Genomic DNA, 11,587 nt, shown 5'->3' with positions numbered 1-11,587 from the left:
ATCACTCCTTGTGAGCACACTTTGCCCAATAACAAGAGAAGGAAGCTCAATATTGTAAGAAAACTTTTGTAAAGATGATGTATCATTTCTTATTATGAATATAATACAATTTTTGTAAACTTATTTTCATCAAGTATATCATTGTTTTTTCTAGTTTGTACCATCAATGTTTTTGTGAATGCATTAGAAATGACCCTGGGAGCCTAGGGAAGTAGTGCCAGAAAAGTGCGAATTTTGAGCCTGCAGCATCGCTCCTGTAGAGCCCAAATTTGCACTGTTTTGGCACAGCTTCTCGAGTCCTTCATGAGCAATTCTGATCCATTGGATGATAAATAATGTATTTTTACACATGATTAAAGGTATTTTTATCTTGTAAATTACTGTTTCTCATAATCAATGTACTCAACTTGATTATAAATGCATCAAAAATGATCATGAGTGGCTGGGGGAGCAGTGCCAGAACAGTGTGAATTTTGAGCCTGCACTGCTACTGTAGAGCCCAAATTCGCACTGTTCTGGCATAGCTTTCCTAGCCCTCCAGGAGCAATTCTGATGCATTGGATGACAAATAATGTATTTTTATACATGATTAAAGGTATTTTATTTTATAAATTACTATTTTTATAATTAATATAGTCAACTTCATTATAAATGCATCAGAAATGATCTTGTGAGTGGCTGGGGGAGCAGTGCCACAACAGTGCAAATTTTGAGCTTGCACCGTCACTGCATAGCCTAAATTCGTATTGTTCTAGCATAGCTTCCTCAGTCCTCCAGGAGCAATTCCGATGTATTGGATGACAAACAATGTAATTTTACATATGATTAAAGCTATTTTTATCTTATAAACTATTATTTCTCACAATTAGTGTGCTCAACTTATGCATCAGAAATGATCTTGAGTGGCTGGGGGAGCAGTGCCAGAACAGTGCAAATTTTGAGCCTTCACCGTCGCTGCAGAGCCTAAATTCGCACTGTTCTAGCATAGCTTCCCCACTCCTCCAGGAGCAATTCCGATGCAATGGATGACAAACAATGTAATTTTACACATGATTAAAGTTGTTTTTATCTTATAAACTATTGTTTCTCACAATTAGTGTACTCAACTTCATTATAAATGCATCAGAAATGATCCTGAGTGGTTGGGGAAGCATTGCCAGAACAGTGCGAATTTTGAGCCTGCACCGCCGCTGCAGAACCTAAATTCGCACTGTTCTGGCATAGCTTCCCTAGTCTCCCAAGAGCAATTCTGATGCATTAGATGATAAGCACTATATTTTTACACATGATTTAAGGTATTTTTATCTTATACACTGCTATTTCGCACAATTAGTGTGCTCAACTTCATTATAAATGCATCAGAAATGATCCTGAGTGGTTGGGGGAGCAGTGCCAGAACAGTGCGAATTTTGAGCCTACACCGTCGCTATACAGAGCCTAAATTCGCACTGTTCTGGCATAGCTTTCCCAGTCCTCCAGGAGCAATTCTGATGCATTGGATGATAAACACTATATTTTTACACATGATTAAAGGTGTTTTTATCTTATAAACTACTGTTTCTCACAATTAGTGTGCTCAACTTCATTATAAATGCATCAAAAATGATCCTGAGTGGCTAGGGGAGAAGTGCCAGAATAGTGCGAATTTTGAGCCTACATCGCCATTGTTGCACAGGCCAAATTCGCACTGTTCTGGCATAGCTTCCTCAGTCCTCCAGGAGTATTTTTGATGCCTTGGGTGACAAACTGGCACATATAGACACTCCATGTTAAACAAACATGATGACACCGAGACATTATAAGAGAAACTTAAAATTTTAGCTATCAAAAGGTTACAAATGAAAGCCAGATAGGCTTGTTACAAAGGGGGGTTTGAAACAAAAGAGTTGCTTCAAAAAAAAGGTTAACATCTAAGATCTCTAGATCGTGTCTCGCTCGCCTCGAATGCACCGAGCTAGTTGCATGTCCTTGGCAGATATGGTAATCCTCTTTGTATGTATTGCAAGGAGGTTGGTGTCTTCAAAAAGCCCAACAAGGTAAGCCTCGGAGGCTTCTTGCAATGCTTTAAGGGCAATCCCCTGCACACGGAACTCTGTTCTCTATCGTTGGAGAATCTCCTTCACTGTGTGAGCAAAAGGGGCTCTTCTTATCACCAACTTAGTGTTCCTCTGATAAAACTTGATTTCTTGTAGAGCCCTATGCCCTTGGCACATCCTTCTCCTTGGAGCTCTCTGTGTTGTGTTAGTGTGTTGGCGAGGTTGGGACTTCCTTGGCTTGAAGAGCTTGACCTTTCTATGCTTGCGCGCACTTGCAGGAACCTCCTCTTGGTCTCTCTCATAGTCTGAATCCTCCTCCTCATGTTGTTGCTGTGGTACATGTGTGTATCAAGTTCCTCCGGGAAAGGTAGGGGACCCTGTCCTGGTGTAGGGTCTTGCCACCTATGGTGCTGCACAATGTAGGAATGTTTTCACCAACCCAGTCGAACTACTCATCATTGGCCTCTGTCTTGATCTCTGGGGTGGCTGCATTGTGGGGTCTTCTTCACACGCTTGCTCCCACTAGAAGGGCTTGCATGTGTGTGTACTAGTGTTGCTGTGGGAGGAGGGTTGGTGGACTCTGGTGATCCCATTGGGCGTGTCTTAGAATCCAAGGGGTCACTCTCTTCCGTGGTGGTGTCGCCAGTATGTGGTCGTTGTGGGTGCCTTGCACTGTGTTTTGTGAAGGCATGGTAACACGTGCGGTGTTCTTAGTGCATGCCATATCCATGTACGACTATGCTAATGTGGTGATGTGCTGGTGTCCTTACTACGTGGGTGTCTACGTAGATCTTGAGCTCAAGCTCTTTAAAAAAGTGAAATGAAAATGAAGTGAGAGAAGGAACTATTAATAGTTTTTTTTAAGGAAAAAAAAACCTAACTAAACTTATTTTCTTAGCCTTATTACATCATGCACATAAACTATTAATAGTTTATGCACCATGCACATAAACTATGTGCTGTACACGTGATAATAGAATTTAATTAGAAAAAGTCAAGGTTAAAACACCAGTTTATTTTTTTACTGTACAACTTACCATATAGTGTGTTACTTTACTCTCTCCCCAAGCACCTTGAAAGTGTGCTCCCCAAAACTGCAAATAAACAGTAATTTACAATATTCAAAACAAAATAATCGTCTTCATTTTCTACTGAAAAACATGAATAGTAGTAATTGCAAGTTCTCACCTTCTGGTGAAAGACCATAGAACTTCACCATAGCTTGTTGTGTAGTCTCTCAATATGACCCATAGCTAAGCATAGAGAGAGAGAGAGAGAGAGAGAGAGAGAGTTAAAACTTTGCTATTGCAGGTTTAACACAAATCCGTTTTTCTAAGTAGAAAATGATATTTTTGATATACAAATATACTAACATGGAGTTTTTTTATCAATAAATTACATTTATGAGAAAAATTAAAAAATAATAATTTTCGGGGTCGCCACAATTTCGGGATCTGACAGTTAGTTATGTTTATGGGATTGTGGGGATCTGACAGTTAGTTATGGATGTACTAGCTCCTGACAGGCTTCTGATGTGACCCTTGAATTACAAGCTTTTTGAAGGAAAAATTTTGTTTTCATCATACATATTGGTTGGGTGGTGTTTTTTTCACCTCAAAATGCAAAAAAAATAAAAAATAAAAAATTTTCACTTTTTGGGGCCCACCTAAATACGAGAATGTTTTGCTAATGTGGAATGGAGATATGGTGGGAGTTAATGAGAAAGGAGATTTCAAACTGACAAGAAAGATTCAATTTATTGAGAGTGAAGATAAAAAATTTCAAAAAGTAAGAGAGAGTATGAGAAAAGTCAAAAAGTAAGAAAGGATGAGAAAAGTTAAAAAGTAAGAGAGAGAGAGAGTATGAGAATATTCCCTTTAAAAAGTGAAACTAGGGGGTATGGCTGATGTGGCAAGGCAAAAAATAGGGGTCATCATAGCCTTTGTCTCTCTTAAGCCTAGCTTTTTAAGCTCTAATCCCTTAAAATTAGGAATCCTGAGGAGGCCCTTTTAAGGTCCAAAAAATTTCCTAATGAACTACACCATTCTTATCGAAGTGGACCCACAAGTCATGGTCCATGATGGTGGCTAAGAGCTAATATACATTAAACTTATAAAAATAAAATAATTTTTTCAACGTGAAAATCTCAAGCCTTGAATATCTCAAGATACTCATGCCATGAAAAATCAAGCTGATTTTTCATGTCAAAAAATTGTTTAGAAATAACACTTTATATACTAATTGCATATACTTATATATTCTAACATCTTTTTATCTTCAATTACTACCATTTTTTCTTAGTAAGGGTTCCATTAATCTTAATATTATCTTCTTTAACATTAGTGATCCATTCTAACATGTCTTTGTTTCAAAATAATGATATTTTTTCAATGCAAAATTTTTTAAATACTTACAACCATGAAAATGTTGAGATTCAAGCTCGATGTCAGCTTATGCCAGTTGTACTATGAGTTGGCATGTTAGGTAGTAACATGTGTGAGACATAAATGACCGCGTTCAGCTGGTTATAGTGTGTGGACATTAGCTAGGGTTAGTAGTGTGTGGACACAACACATGTACTATGTTGTAGATTATGGATGAGGGCTTTATGCATGGTGTGAGAAGGGAGATGGCTTCTCTCTATGGTTAGGGTTTGATAATACATTAGGGTTTGCTCCTGTGTGTGTGTCTCCTCTCCCTCTACCTATTTTTCATCATGGTATCAAAGCCTGGTGCTCTCTATTAGGGTTTATGAGTGAGTGAGAGAAGAGGAAGAAGAAGCTGTGAAGCTTGCCATTGATGCTGTGAAGCTTGGAGCACACCGATTTCCATCAAATCTGAGAGCTTGGCCTATCAGGTAAGGACTACTAAACATCCTTGAGTGGATTGCAGGTGCAAAAACACAAACACCAGATTTGAGCAAAGAGAAATTTATGTTTTGCAAGCTCTCCATTGAAGCTTGAGTGTGGTGAATGTATGATGCAAATAGTTACAAATCTGACAAAGAATCATGTATCCGGCAAAGGGGAATGTATTTGCAACTCATGAAGTCCTACAATGAATTTAAAGCAAATATGATGCATTTAAGTGATTGGAATTCACTGGTTTGAAGTCCTCACAAAAACAGAGAAGAGATGTCCACTGTGGATGAAATTAAAGCTGGTTTTTTGCAAAAATAACCTCATTGATGGATTGGGCACATGCCTAAGAGTGTTGGAAACTCACCTATGCTCTCAATAGCCATTATAGTAGCAGGCGGCACAGACAGATGTGCAAAAACAGAGCAGTTTTTACAATATTTTGCTAGGTGGAGGCCAAATTCAAGTCTTGTGGTTGATTTTTCCAAAATCTCCTTAAAAATTGTGTGGTATACACACTTGAGGAGGTCTCTATATGATTGGTTGAAGCAATTATGCATTATGGAGCAGATTATGAGCTGATTAAATAGGCTGTCTATAGTGATTAGTGAAACAGAGGGTAATTAATCAGTTAATTACTCTCTCAACTTAAAAAATTGGTCTAATTCCTTTTACATGGAGTTAGTAGACATCATTGCTAAGCTAATGAATGCCTAGTCTCTCAATTTGGACAAGAATCAAAGGAATTAGAGCACTTTTACTATTGGTCTTTTCTAGTTTTACTGGTTTTTCTCAAAACAGAGAAGGGGATTTGATAAATTTGGTATGTACGCACCTTGGATGGTGTTGATGTGCAACATTGAGCTTGTTTAGGTGTCAATGCAAGTTATCCACACTTGATTGAACCACTACATTGCAATTTGAAGCCTTGGAAAGCACGCAAAAATAGGGTACCTTGGACTGCATATGCCAGTTCAATTTGGATGCAATCAGTTTGACTTTCTACATCAAAAGTGAAGTTCATTGAGTATTTTGGAGTATCTTGAACACTTATTAGAGTATAGTTGAGCTGAGGAAGGCTCGTTTATAGATTTGGATGCAATCAGTTTGACTTTCTACATCAAAAGTGAAGTTTATTGAGTATTTTGGAGTATCTTGAACACTTATTAGAGTGTAGTTGAGCTGAGGAAGGCTCGTTTATAGACTTGGACGTGTGCGGAAGGTGTATTTGCATTGAGCAAATATGTCAGACAACCCAGATTGTGGGTGAGAAGTTGGATAGAAAGAACTTCTAGGCATGGAAGTACAGGATTGAAAGCTTTCTAAAAGGAAAAGGGTTTTGGAACCTTGTTACAGGTGCGAAGCTAGAGCCGGAACTACCCCGACAACCTACACAACAATAGGTTGTAGCTCATAAGCAATGGTCAGAGAGAGCATACAAAGTTTTGCACTACTTGTCTATATGTATCTCGGATGCTATAATCATAATTATACATGATGCTGAGAATCCCAAGGATGCATGGGATACATTGGTAAAGCTACTTGATACTACAGATACTAGTGCTCGTAAGTCTCAGTTGAGACAACAGATTCATAATGTGAAGCGCAAAGGAAGGAGTATCCATGATTATGTTCAAGACATAAAGAAGTATGCAGATGCATTGGCAACTATCAATGCCTGCCTGATGATGATTTGGTAGACATTACCTTACGTGGTCTTGGCAAGGTGTACAAGTCTTTTGATACATCTATCTCTGTTCAAAGTACAGGTTTATCAAATTTTGATGAGTTGGTTTCTCTCTTGCTTGTTGAGGAAATCAAACTCAGTGACTCTTTTCATGATGCATCTACTAGCCATGATGATAATGGCAAAAATCATGCTTTCTATTCACAAAGGGGATTTAGAGGCAGGGGGAGATTTGCATCACGAGGCCGTGGTAATGGTCGTGGATGGCAGGATAGATCACCAATAGAATTTTCAGCCTTCATATGGTGCCAGAGGTGGTCGTGGATATACACCTCAGAGAGGCAGAGGTAATCCTCGTGGTAGAGGATGTTGGCAAGGCCAACAAACATCTATGCAAAATGTGGAATGCCATTACTATGGGAAATTTGGTCATATGGCACGTGATTGTTTACGCAAACAAAATGATTTGAGAGGGGGTAGAGCACAACATGGTGGACATTATGCACAACATGGTGGAAATTATGCAAATGGTGAAAATTTTAAATCAAGTAGTGATGATGGCAGCATAAATCACTTGTTTGCCATGAAACATTTCGTGGGATCTATGATGACAAATGGTGAGAGTGATGACACTTGGTATATGGACTCTGGAGCATCAAACCATATGACTTATCATGGCGAATGGTTTGAGCATATGAAGCCTATGGATGTGAAAGGCTATGTGGAGACAAGAGATGATTCCCAACATGCTATCACACATGTTGGAAGTGTACCATTGGTTATGCACAATGGTAAAACAAAGTCTATGGCAGATGTCTTGTATGTGCCTTCTATTACAAAAAGTTTTGGCCTCAGTTGGTCAAATGGTGGAACAAGGTTTACAGGTTTGTTTCAACAAGCATGGTTGCTTCGTTGAGGATTTCAAAAATGGATGTAGATTCATTGTGCCAAAGGCAAGAAAGAAGGCAGGTTATTTAAGTTGGATGTTGGGATTCCTAAGTTGAAATTAGCCATGTTCTCTAAAAGCCGAAATGTGGTACAGGATATTGACATGTGGCATAAAAGGATTGGACATGTGAACATACAAAGGTTAAAGAACATGCAAGCAAGAGGCATTGTTAGTGGGCTGCCTAGATTCAAGTATGATGGGAATATGCATGTTTGTGATGCTTGCCAGTTTGGAAAGCAAGCAAGGTTTTTGTTTCTTCCCAAAGAAGGCAACATGAGTAGCAGGCCACTTGAGATAGTTCATAGTGATGTATGGGTCCTGCACAAAACCCATCCATTAAAGGCATCTTGTATTATGTGACATTCATTGATGATTTCAACAGAATGACTTGGATTTACTTTCTCATAGAGAAAAGTGAAGTGTTGGGAAAGTTTATGGACTTCAAAGCTTTTGCAGAGAAGCAATATGGCTCTTGGATAAAATGTTTGAGGACAGATGGAGGTGGTGAATACACCTCATAGAATTTCTTGAGAAAGCATGGCATAAGAAGGCAGTTAACTTGCAAGTACACACCTCAGTAAAATGGTATACTGAGAGAAAGAATAGAGTCATTTGTGATGTGGCCAGGGCAATGCTCAATGAAAAGAGCATGCCAGACTATTATTGGGTAGAAGCGTGTGCCACCACAGTGTATGTACTTAATAAGATACCCACAGCAGCCATACATGGAAGTACGCCAGAGATACGGTTTACAGGTTTTAGGCCAGACATTGGACACCTCAAAGTGTTTTGTTGCATAGCTTATGTGTATGTGCTTGATGAGAGAAGGAGGAAGTTAGATCCTAAGGCAAAAAAGTGTGTTTTTATTGGGTATGCACAGGATCGCAAGGCATATAAATGTTACAATCCACAAACTAGGCAAGTGGTTATCTCATGAGATTCGCATGCATTGCGGAGGTCCCAAAGATCAGGTATCCAGTTTTGACAGGTTGACATATCGTGACTTTGCTATGCATTACGTATATATGACCTCTTTGGTGAAGCATGTGGAACCTACATGCTATACAGAAGCTATTGGGAAGCATGTATGGGAGAAGGAAATGGATGTTGAGATGGACGCATTGGTTCATAATGAAACATGGGATTTGGTTGCCTTACCACCACAAGGCAAAAATGTCATTGGTTGCAAATGGGTTTATAAGGTGAAATGCAAATCAAATGGTTCCATTGAGCGTCATAAGGCACGGTTGGTAGCTAAGGGTCAAGCACAAATCCAAGGCTTGGACTATGATGAAACATTTAGTCCAGTTGCAAAGATGGAAACAGTGAGAGCAGTCATTGCTATGGCTGCAGCAAATGGTTGGGAAATGCATCAAATGGATGTGAAAAATGCATTTCTAAATGATGATTTACAAGAGGAAGTTTATATGGCACAGCCAGAAGGATATGTACACCCAAGGTATCCCACTCATGTATGTAGATTAAAGAAAGCATTATATGGTTTGGAGCAAGCACCTCGTTCTTGGAGTGATAAGATAAGCCGATATCTTATCACCCTTGGATTTCAGGTTTCTTAGCAGATTCTTCACTCTATGTGAAGAAGACAGATCATGGGATTGTCTTACTTGTCATCTATGTGGATGACGATTGTCACAGGAGATCATGTTACAGATGTTATACATGTCAAGAAGGCATTGAGTGGGTAGTTTGATATGAAAGACTTGGGTGAATTGAGATATTTTCTTGGGATTGAAGTGATCAAAGACCATGCAGGTACATGGTTAGTGCAACGCCAATATGCACTGGATATGTTGGCAAAATATGGGATCTACGTAGAGGCTACCTTGTCTATCAGCTCATCTACTTTTTCCTTGATATTGGTGTACTCTACTCCATTATTGTTGTTGACCACTTTCTCTTTAAGCATTTTGTTGAAGGGTAGGTCCTTACGTTCCACCCATGTGTGTGTGTATGGTTGGCGTCAACTACATGCCTATCTAATATCATCTTCTTTAATCATCACTTTTTTTGTGGTCCCATCTAGCAAGGTTACTTCTCCTATTTTTAGGGGACTTAATAAATTATCCACAAAGCTAGGTGTGATGACTTTAGGGAGCTCCTTTGTATAGAGGTCTACCTCTTTTAATTTTGGGGTCTCAAGGAATAGTAAGTATTCCAGAGAGTAGTAATAGAAGGATACCTTGCCTCTTACTATTTAGCACTTCTTTTCTATGTTGATTATCCATCCAACTATATTCCTTAGGTAGGGCCCTAGGTGGGTGAGCTCCTATGCCTATGAGATTTTCTTATTATGCTTCTTCTTTATCAGGGTAGGTTTTGATATCACCAGAGGTCTCGATGGGCTCTCTGGATGCATAATCCGAGTCCTTGTGCTCCATTTTATGCAAAGTCATCCTATAAAGGTAATTATCAAATATGTCTAGCCACAAGTTGGCTGGTAGTGAGACTCATTAATTTATTTTTCTTGGATTATGTTTTTTGGGAAGTCATCATAATAATCAAATCCATCACAAGGTGGCTACTGGTAGGGAGACTCCTTAATTTGCTTTTCTTGGATTTATTTTTTGGAGTCTAATTTTTTAGAATGCATTATCTTGATCATAATTATTGATAATCATTTTTGAAATTAATTTTTATATAGTTTTCAAATTTGTTATTTTCTTATCTTGAGAAGATTAGCAATAAAATTTATGTTAATCATTTTTAAATTTGTATTAATCACTATTTTTAGAACCCTAATCCACTTTATTGTCTCATTTCTTAAAGGTCTTGATCTTCTTGATCTTGATTTCTTGAAAATTTTCTTGATTTTTGAAACTAGGATTTGGAGAGATTTTAGAAACCAATATTGAGAGATTTTCTTGCATTATCTTGCTTAGAGAGCCTACAGTTTCAAATATCAATACTTAAACCCTTATTTCTTCAAGATCAAACCCTAGATTACCAAATCTTTGAGTTCTTAGAAGAAGCATTGCAAAAAAAAGATTGATGTGCAAAAAATCAAGGTTGCTGTACAAAGTTTTCAAATTACTGTGTAGAGTTCAGATTGTTGTCCAGAGTTTTCAGATTTCTATGCAGAATATTTAGATTACTGTGCAAAATATTTAGATTGTTATGTAGAGTTTTCAAATTACAGTTGCAAAGTTGCAGAATACTGAGTTGAGTGCAGATCCATTGCAATTTTGAATAGATTTCAGTGCTGATTTCAGTGCAATTCAAGATTAATGAAGTTTTCAACAAACTTTAACTTCATTTCATGTTTCTTGAATATGGTGCAACTAAGGCTTGCTCAACAAGCAACAAATCGAAAGACAGTGATGCTTGGTGAAAGATTAAGTGAATCTTGACAACTTTTGACAAAGATGGCATAACAATTACAAAAAAAATTGTGAAGACTTCAAGAGAAGTGAATTACAAAGAACAGCAAATGAAATGATACAATTCTTGAGCAAGAAAGTGCATAGAAATTATTAAATCTTTTCAGATTTGTGCAAAAGCAAAATCTTATCATATATTAGTGATAATCTTTCAAAGATTAATACTAAACATACTTCTACAACATAGATTGATTAAGCTATACTAGTTTTGATACAAAAGTGTACAAGTCTTACAATTTTAAGTGTAGAAATTCAAAAAGTTTGTTGATTAACACTATGTTTGCAAGTATAACCTTGCTAGGAATTGAACCTAGTCCACTAGTGTCAATGTGCTCTATACACCATAGGGTTCTCCTAACTTGCATACAAGGCTTCTTGAGTGTGAATATCTCTTGCAAATCTTTCAATCTTTTGTTGTCCTTGGTTAATTTTCTGTAAAGAACCAGTTTTGTGAAAAGAATGGTTGTAAAAAAACAAAACAGAGTGAAGATTTCCTATGCAGCTTGGTAAAGGTGTGTACAAAGATTTATTTGCAGACACAATGCTCACACCAATGGAAAATGCCTTTGGAATGTTGTATTGTTGAAAGGTCTACAAGAATATGCATGTGTAAGAGGATTAGAGCTAATCCAAGTGATCAATGTTAATCTTGATGTATT

The sequence above is a fragment of the Cibotium barometz genome, chromosome 31, assembly GCF_041138505.1.
Source record: "Cibotium barometz isolate CiBa-2024 chromosome 31, ASM4113850v1, whole genome shotgun sequence".
In the NCBI taxonomy this organism is placed as follows: domain Eukaryota; kingdom Viridiplantae; phylum Streptophyta; class Polypodiopsida; order Cyatheales; family Cibotiaceae; genus Cibotium; species Cibotium barometz.
The sequence above is the reverse complement of the archived record's forward strand: the minus strand, read 5'-3'. Positions refer to the sequence as shown.